Genomic DNA, 7,619 nt, shown 5'->3' with positions numbered 1-7,619 from the left:
AAGATTTACTTAGAGGATCAATTGTGATATGGTTTCACAATCAATGAGACAATCATAAAACATGATACAAAAGTACTCTCCTAACTTTTCAGATTAGAGACACTTTTATCTTTCTGCCTTATTGATTCTTCTTATTCGTTCTGCCATTCATTGAAACTTTTCAATGATTCAAAATCATACTTAATCTTGTAAGTATAACCACATTTACTAGACATTTAGTAAATTGTGACGAATAATCTTATTGTTATTTGTGGTGGACTTGAACAGTGCACAATATTGCGTACTAGATCCTTTAGTCCTTCACTTAACTCACATACTTATGTGATCAAGGAATTAGTCTTAATTTCCTTGTAACATCCATAAATTTTACACCAAATTTAAACTTTTTGGATCATAAATAAAAATCAAATAGCATTGTTTACAAAAATGTTTTCAAATCAATATCCATCAAAGTGTCCCAAAATCATAACATAAGGATGAGGAGCGGTATGGTCATGCCATCGCCTTGCCATGATCTCCTGAACTACCTGAAACAATAAACTGAAACCGTAAGCCCGAGGGCTTACTGAGCTACCTTTAAAATACCAATACCACACTAACAAATGCCATATCAGTAACAATCAATCAATCGACATGCATACTGGCCACCGGCCTGACTGGACCGCCCTACTGGGCTTACAGTCTATCTGAATCTGTCCCGAGCCTTTGGCATGACTGGTCCGCCTTGTGGGCCTGCATTCTCCCCGGACTGCTCATAGGATATGTTGGCCTTTAGCACAAAGCACGACCGCCTCAACCCAACCAACAAGCAAATAACCATGTGCGCATAACTATCATATACTGGCATATACAAACATCAAACATATCTATCTCAGTGATCATCAATCATAGAATTCTCTTGTAACTAGAGTACCGACCTAGCAGGTCACTAACATACCAATCCTTACGGATCATAAGAGCATAACATACTGTCTACCCTGATTCCGATCTAACAGATCATAACCACATGTAGCATACCATAACAATAACAACTAAAGGGCCAGTCTTGGTGCCGTAGACCCTATCGATATAGTGAGGATAGCTCACCTTGCAATTGTCGACTCGGAAGATAAGCGCCAACTCTCGGATCACTTGACATAGGCTCCACCACCTATGATCATTGTACATTATACCCATAAGTCCTTAACCTTATAAGGTACTCCATAACCCACCAGTCAACCCCTGGTCAAAGTCAAAGTCCTCAAACAAGGTCAACAGTCCATGTTGACCCCAAATGGCTGAGTACCCTCGGCTACTTCCCGAGTTCCTTGAAGTACAATCCAACTCGCCGAGTCATCGGGGTGACTCGTCGAGTTCCTTCGATTCTCGCTCAAAATTTGAAGGCCACCTGTTGAGTTCCCTCCTTACAACTCGACAGATACACACGCATACATATTCTAGGGAAAACTCATCCGACTCGCCAAGTTGTTCTTCAACTCGTCGAGTCTTATGGTAATCTTCATCGGACTCGTCAAGTTGTTCATCCAACTCGTTGAGTCATCAGCCATATTCATGTGACTCACCAAGTCAACCTTGCGACTCGCCGAGTCCATTCAGTCCTCTTTCCATACAGACTTGTTTTGAGCCATGCAACGGCTCCAAATCACAGATCTAAGCTTCTAGGGCATGCTTATCACGTAAAGTTTCAAACTTTACGTGTATGCATGGCTATAAAGGCTCTAAATGCTTAAGAGGGACCTTAATCATGACCAAAACTGAAACTTTATGCTTCTAGAATCAAAGGAGGGTCCAGATCTGAAGTTACAACCTCAGATCTAGCCCATAGCTCATCTTTCCAACTTATTATCTCACCAAAAACTCTAAAACTCAACCAATATAAGAGATTCACAAGGAAAAAGGCGATGTAGTTACCTCCAGAAGATGATAACTAAGATAAGAGTTAATTCCCACACTCTACTTGCTCCAATCTCCTTCTCCTCCAAGCCTTCTCCCTCCAAAGATCCTCTTTTCAAGCTTCAAACACACAATGGGCACACATACATGCATATTAGGGTTTTAAGGGGCTCCTAAAGACTGCAAAGAGGCCAAAGGAGGCTGAGGCTCCTTTAAATAGAGGTGCAAACCCCAGGATTTAGGGTTTCATCTGCCAGCTCCTACTCACCGAGTCCCAATATGGACTCGTCGAGTAGGTCACTTAACACGCGATCCCACCCCGCTGCTACTCGACGAGTAGGTCAACCAACTCGTTGAGTAGAGCTTAACCCAATAAATCTTATTTAAACAATACCTGAGAATCGGGGCGTTACAACTCTCCCCCACTTAAACTAGACTTCTCCCTCGAAGTCCGCTGGAATAAACAATGTCGGGTAATGCTCGCGTATCTCCGCCTTCGGCTCCCATGTCCACTCGGATCCCTTCCGATGTTCCCACTGTACCTTTACTAAAGGTATTTCCTTGTTCTGCAGAGTCTTGTTCTTCCTTTCCAAAATAGCCAGAGGCCTCTCCACATAGTTCAGGCGCTCATCGACCTGAATGTCATCCAACGATACCACTGCCTCCTGGTCCATAATGCATTTTCACAATTGCGAAACATGAAATGTGTTGTGGATCCAGATAAGCTCCTTCGGAAGCTCTAGCCTATAAGCCACCCTGCCAACCCTGACAACAATCCTGAACAACCCAATGTAATGGGGACCCAATTTTCCCCTCTTCCTGAAGCAGATCACACCCTTCCAGGGTGAGACCTTCAAAAGAACCATGTCACCCACCATAAATTCGAACTCAGATCGGCGTCAGTTAGCATAACTTTTCTGCCAACTCTGAGCGGTCTGCAGTCACTGTCTAATCTGCTGTATCATCTCGGTAGTTTGTAGAACTACCTCTGTCCGACCCATCACCCTATGCCCAACCTCGCCCCAGCAGACTGGGGTCCTACACTTCCGCCCATACAACAACTCGAAAGGCGGGGCGCCAATATTGGAATGATAGCTGTTGTTGTAGGCGAAATCTGCAAGCGGTAGGTGGGAATTCCAACTCCCACCGAAATCAATGACGCACGCCCTTAACATATCCCTCGAAGGTCTGAATGGTCCGCTCACTCTGCCTATCAGTCCGCGGATGGAACGCCGTGCTAAAATGCAGTCGCGTACCCAGTTCCTCAAGGAACTTCTGCTAAAACGGGAAGTAAACCTGACATCTCGATCGGAAACGATAGAAACTGGAACCCCAAGGCGAGAGACAATCTCTCTGACGTACATGTCGGCCAACTTCTCTGCCGACGAACTCTCCCGTATGGCTAGGAAATGGGCACTCTTGGTAAATCGATCCACGATGACCCATATAGCATCGAACCCTCTTTCCGTCTTCGACAACTTCGTGATGAAATCCATCGCGATCCGTTCCCATTTCCACATGGGAATCTCCAGAGGCTACAACTTTCCATGCGGCCTCTGATGCTTGGCCTTGACCATCCTACAGGTCAAGCACCTCTCAACAAACCAAGTGATATCTCGCTTCATGCCAGGCCACCAATAACTCGAACTCAAATCACCACACATCTTGGTGGATCTCGGGTGAATAGAAAACCGAGACTTATGAGCCTCCTCCATCACTGTCTGTCGGACCCCTCCGGACATCGGAACCCAAACCCAACCATAACGGGTCAACAATCCGCGGCTATCCTGAACAAACCGGGTGCTTTCGCCCTTAATCTTCTCCAACATCCAGTTCTCTGGTCTCATACCCTCAATCTGAGCATCCCTGACCAAACCCACCAGTGGAGAATCCACCGCTATCCTCATACACCTGGCTGGGGTAGAGGACCCAGCTGACTTGCGACTCAAAGCATCCGCAACCACATTCGCTTTACCAGAATGGTAAAGGATCTCACAATCATAGTCCTTGACCACATCCAGCCACCTGCGCTGCCTCATATGTAGGTTTGGTTGATCCATGATGTGCCTCAAACTCTTGTGATCTGTGTATATGGTACACCGGACCCTGTACAGATAATGCCTCCAAATCTTGAGAGCGAAAACCACCGCTTCCAACTCAAGATCGTGCGTAGGGTATCTCGTCTCATGCGGCTTCAGCTTCCGCGATGCATAGGCTACCACCCGTCATCTCTGCAACAGGACTGCCCTCAAGCCTGTGATGGATGCATCACTAAATACCACAAAATCCTCCACACTCTCGGGGAGTGTCAACACCGGTGCCTCGCATAAACACTGCCGGAGGGTCTCAAACGCCCTCTGCTACTCAGGGCCCCACCGGAAATCCACCCCCTTCCTTGTTAGATGAGTGAGGGGTACGACAATCTTGGAGAAATCACGAATGAATCTCCAATAATACCCTGCTAAACCCAAGAAACTCCTAATGTCTGTGTAACACCAAAAATTTCAAAACAATTTTTCATTAGAAAAATAATCGTTTAATTCTTAAAAACACTTTTCTTAAAATCTCATTCATAACGAATTACAAAACATAACTCCATTTTCACTTGCATAATAAACCAAGATCCTCAAAACATGACTCTTTCTATGGTGTGTACAATCGAGCCGGTGCCGTCCCGTGATCCTGAGAGAAACCTGAAACACATAACACAAAACACTGTAAGCACGAAGCTTAGTGAGTTCCCCAAAATACCACTCTAACACATATTAGCTACTCGAGGCTATAACTCTGTTGACCCTCCGGTCAGTGTGTCTTAGTGGGACGCTCCAGTCCCAGCTCTCTGTGGGCCCTCTGGCCCTAACTCTATGGACCCAAGGGTCATAACTCTGAGTCATGCATATCACATATCACAATAAATCTCAACATATAAATAGCATACAAATATACTGGCACATAATACGAAAAACACCACATATAGCACATATTAGCCACTCGAGGCTATAACTCTATGGGCCCTTGGGCCCTAACTCTGCGAACCCTCTGGTCCTAGCTCTGTGGACCTTCTGGTCCTACCTCTGATATACACACAACATAAATCACATAGAAATAATGTGGTGCCACACGTCACATACAATAACTCTGTCGTATAACTCTGTTACCACTCTAGGTAAAGTATAGTGAGAAGACTCACCTGGCAAGCAGAAAGCAGATATCCCCACACTTGAATCTCGAACTCGCCACCGCCTAACACATAAGGCAAATACTCTCATGAATATAACTCTCGAGACTAGAATCAACCCTCTCTTGGCACCCTCTTAAGGGTAAAAGACCATTTTACCCCTCTCTTGGCCCAAAGGCCACATCGCTGACCAAACCCTACAAGTCAACAAAAGTCAACGGTCAACTTTGACCGGACTCGGCGAGTGCACTAGGGCGACTCGGCTTGTCTACACGTGTCCACTGACTCCCTTGGATCCTCTCTTGACACGTCGAGTATTTCTCTGACTCGATGAGTTTCACGTGGCATAAATCGCGGGACCACCACGACTCAACTCGCCGAGTCTCAAGAACAACTCGGCGAGTTCCGGCTTGACTCAGTCCCCCCTGACTCTCCCTGACTCACTGAGTCGACCCCTAAACTCGACAAGACCACTCGCTGAGTGGTTACAGGCAAACTTCATGCTACTCGCCGAGTCTATACCATGCATAAACTCAAACTCACTCCTGAGGTTAGATCCGTTCCAATAACTCATAGATCCAGTCCTTCCAAGCACATACATCACGTAAAGTTACTATCTTGGTGCTCATGCAAAGGTTCAAAGGCCTTATTTGATGATATGGTCTCTAGAATGCTATTCTAAGCTCATGGCCTCCATTAACACTCATAAAGCTTGAGGGAAAAGAGTCTCTGGACCTCTTTGGGTCCAGATCTAAAGCACCAACAGGAGAAGAGGCCAATTACTCCATGGATCATTCCACAAAGAAACTCTAACTCAAAGATTTACACCAAGGACTGAGAAAGGAACGAATGGTTACCTCAAATGAAGTCTCTGAGCTCAGGAATCACTGGATTAGCACCCTCTTTGGTCTCCTCTTGCCTTGATCCTCTTCTATATGCAAAACACCCACAAATAGTAAAGGATCTTCCTCTTCTCTCTCCCAAAACGCACAAAGACTCTTTAGGGTTCTCTCTGGGGTTGGTGGCCGCAAATGACGGCCATAAGCCCCTTTAAATAGGTCTCATACCCTGAAAATTAGGGTTTCAGTAAACAGCATGGACTCACCGAGTCCACCTTTTGGACTCGCCGAGTCCGGACGCGAACCCGCGCACAAAACCGCGATCGTACTCGGCGAGTTTGGACTCCAACTCGCCGAGTCTCCTCACACTCACCCAAAATAAAAGAATAAAATAATACTTGGGAATCCGGGGTGTTACAATTCTCCCCCACTAGAACTAGACTTCGCCCTCGAAGTCTCGCTCTGCAAATATCTCCGGATGCTGCTCACGCATCTCACGCTCTGGCTCCCAAGTCATCTCGGACCCCTTCCGATGCTGCCACTGAACCAAAACCAAGGGTACCTCCTTGTTCCTCAGAAAGTTTGTAACAACGTAAAATGCCAATTAAATTTTTAATTTTTAAAACCACCAAGTGTATATCATATCATAATTTCAAATCCGAAACAACAGTGTTTTCAAAACAAATTCCCAAGATCTCTCAAATGTGAACTCCATCGGTGTGAGTGTGTACTGGTCAAGCCGTCTCCTTCCCACGGTCCTCGCTGGTACCTGAGACATCAAACACAACAACTGTAAGCATAATGCTTAGTGAGTTCCCCAAAATACCACATACCACAAATACGCCACTCGAGGCTAAACCCGACCCTCTGGTCAAGATGTCTCAGCGGGACCCTCCAGTCCCGCAGCTCGTCGGACCCTCTGGTCCAGTCATAGCTCATTGGGCCCTCTGGCCCGTCCTGAATCGTTGGAGCCTCCGGTCCGGTCTATATAGTCATACAACATACAAATAACACATAGCATACAATCTCATAAATAACACATAAGACCCTCTGGCCAAACCAGAATACCACTCAAGGTAACGTAGAGTGAGAAGACTCACCTCGCGTGTCTCGGTAACTCATAAATCTCTTAACCACTAGTGCTCGATCTCCCGAGCTATCGTCCTCCTACAACACAAGTGTATTTCTACTTAATACTACTTGACTCTGGATGACTAATACCACGAAGTCAAACCAGTCAACACTGGTCAACGGTCAACCCGACTCGCCGAGTCTGGCGTGGACTCGCCGAATTCCTACGGGAACCCGATCCCTCTGAATCTCTTCCGACTCACCGAGTCACTCACCCGACTCGGTTACTCAACCCCTGGTTCGAAATCGTTGAACAACCCGCACCAAGTCACCGAGTCTGGGGAATGGACTCGGCGAGTGCATTCCATGCACAACCCCAAACGACCTTCTGAGGTCAGATCCGCTTCACTAACTCATAGATCCAGTCTCCTTAAGCTTATTGACCACGTAAAGTCCAAGTCTTGATGCTCATCAAGCATGGAATAGCTCATGAATGGTGTTTTAGCCTCAAATACATTGATCCCAAGCCAATACCTCCATGGATGCATATAAAGCTTTGGTAAGGAGGTGCTCTAGACCTCTATGGGTCCAGATCCAGGACCTTAACTCGCTAAGGGACCATGAGGACACTAGATCTA

This window comes from Lactuca serriola, chromosome 3, assembly GCF_051521515.1.
Source record: "Lactuca serriola cultivar US96UC23 chromosome 3, Lser_US96UC23_V15, whole genome shotgun sequence".
NCBI lineage: Eukaryota > Viridiplantae > Streptophyta > Magnoliopsida > Asterales > Asteraceae > Lactuca > Lactuca serriola.
Note: the sequence above shows the minus strand (reverse complement) of the source record.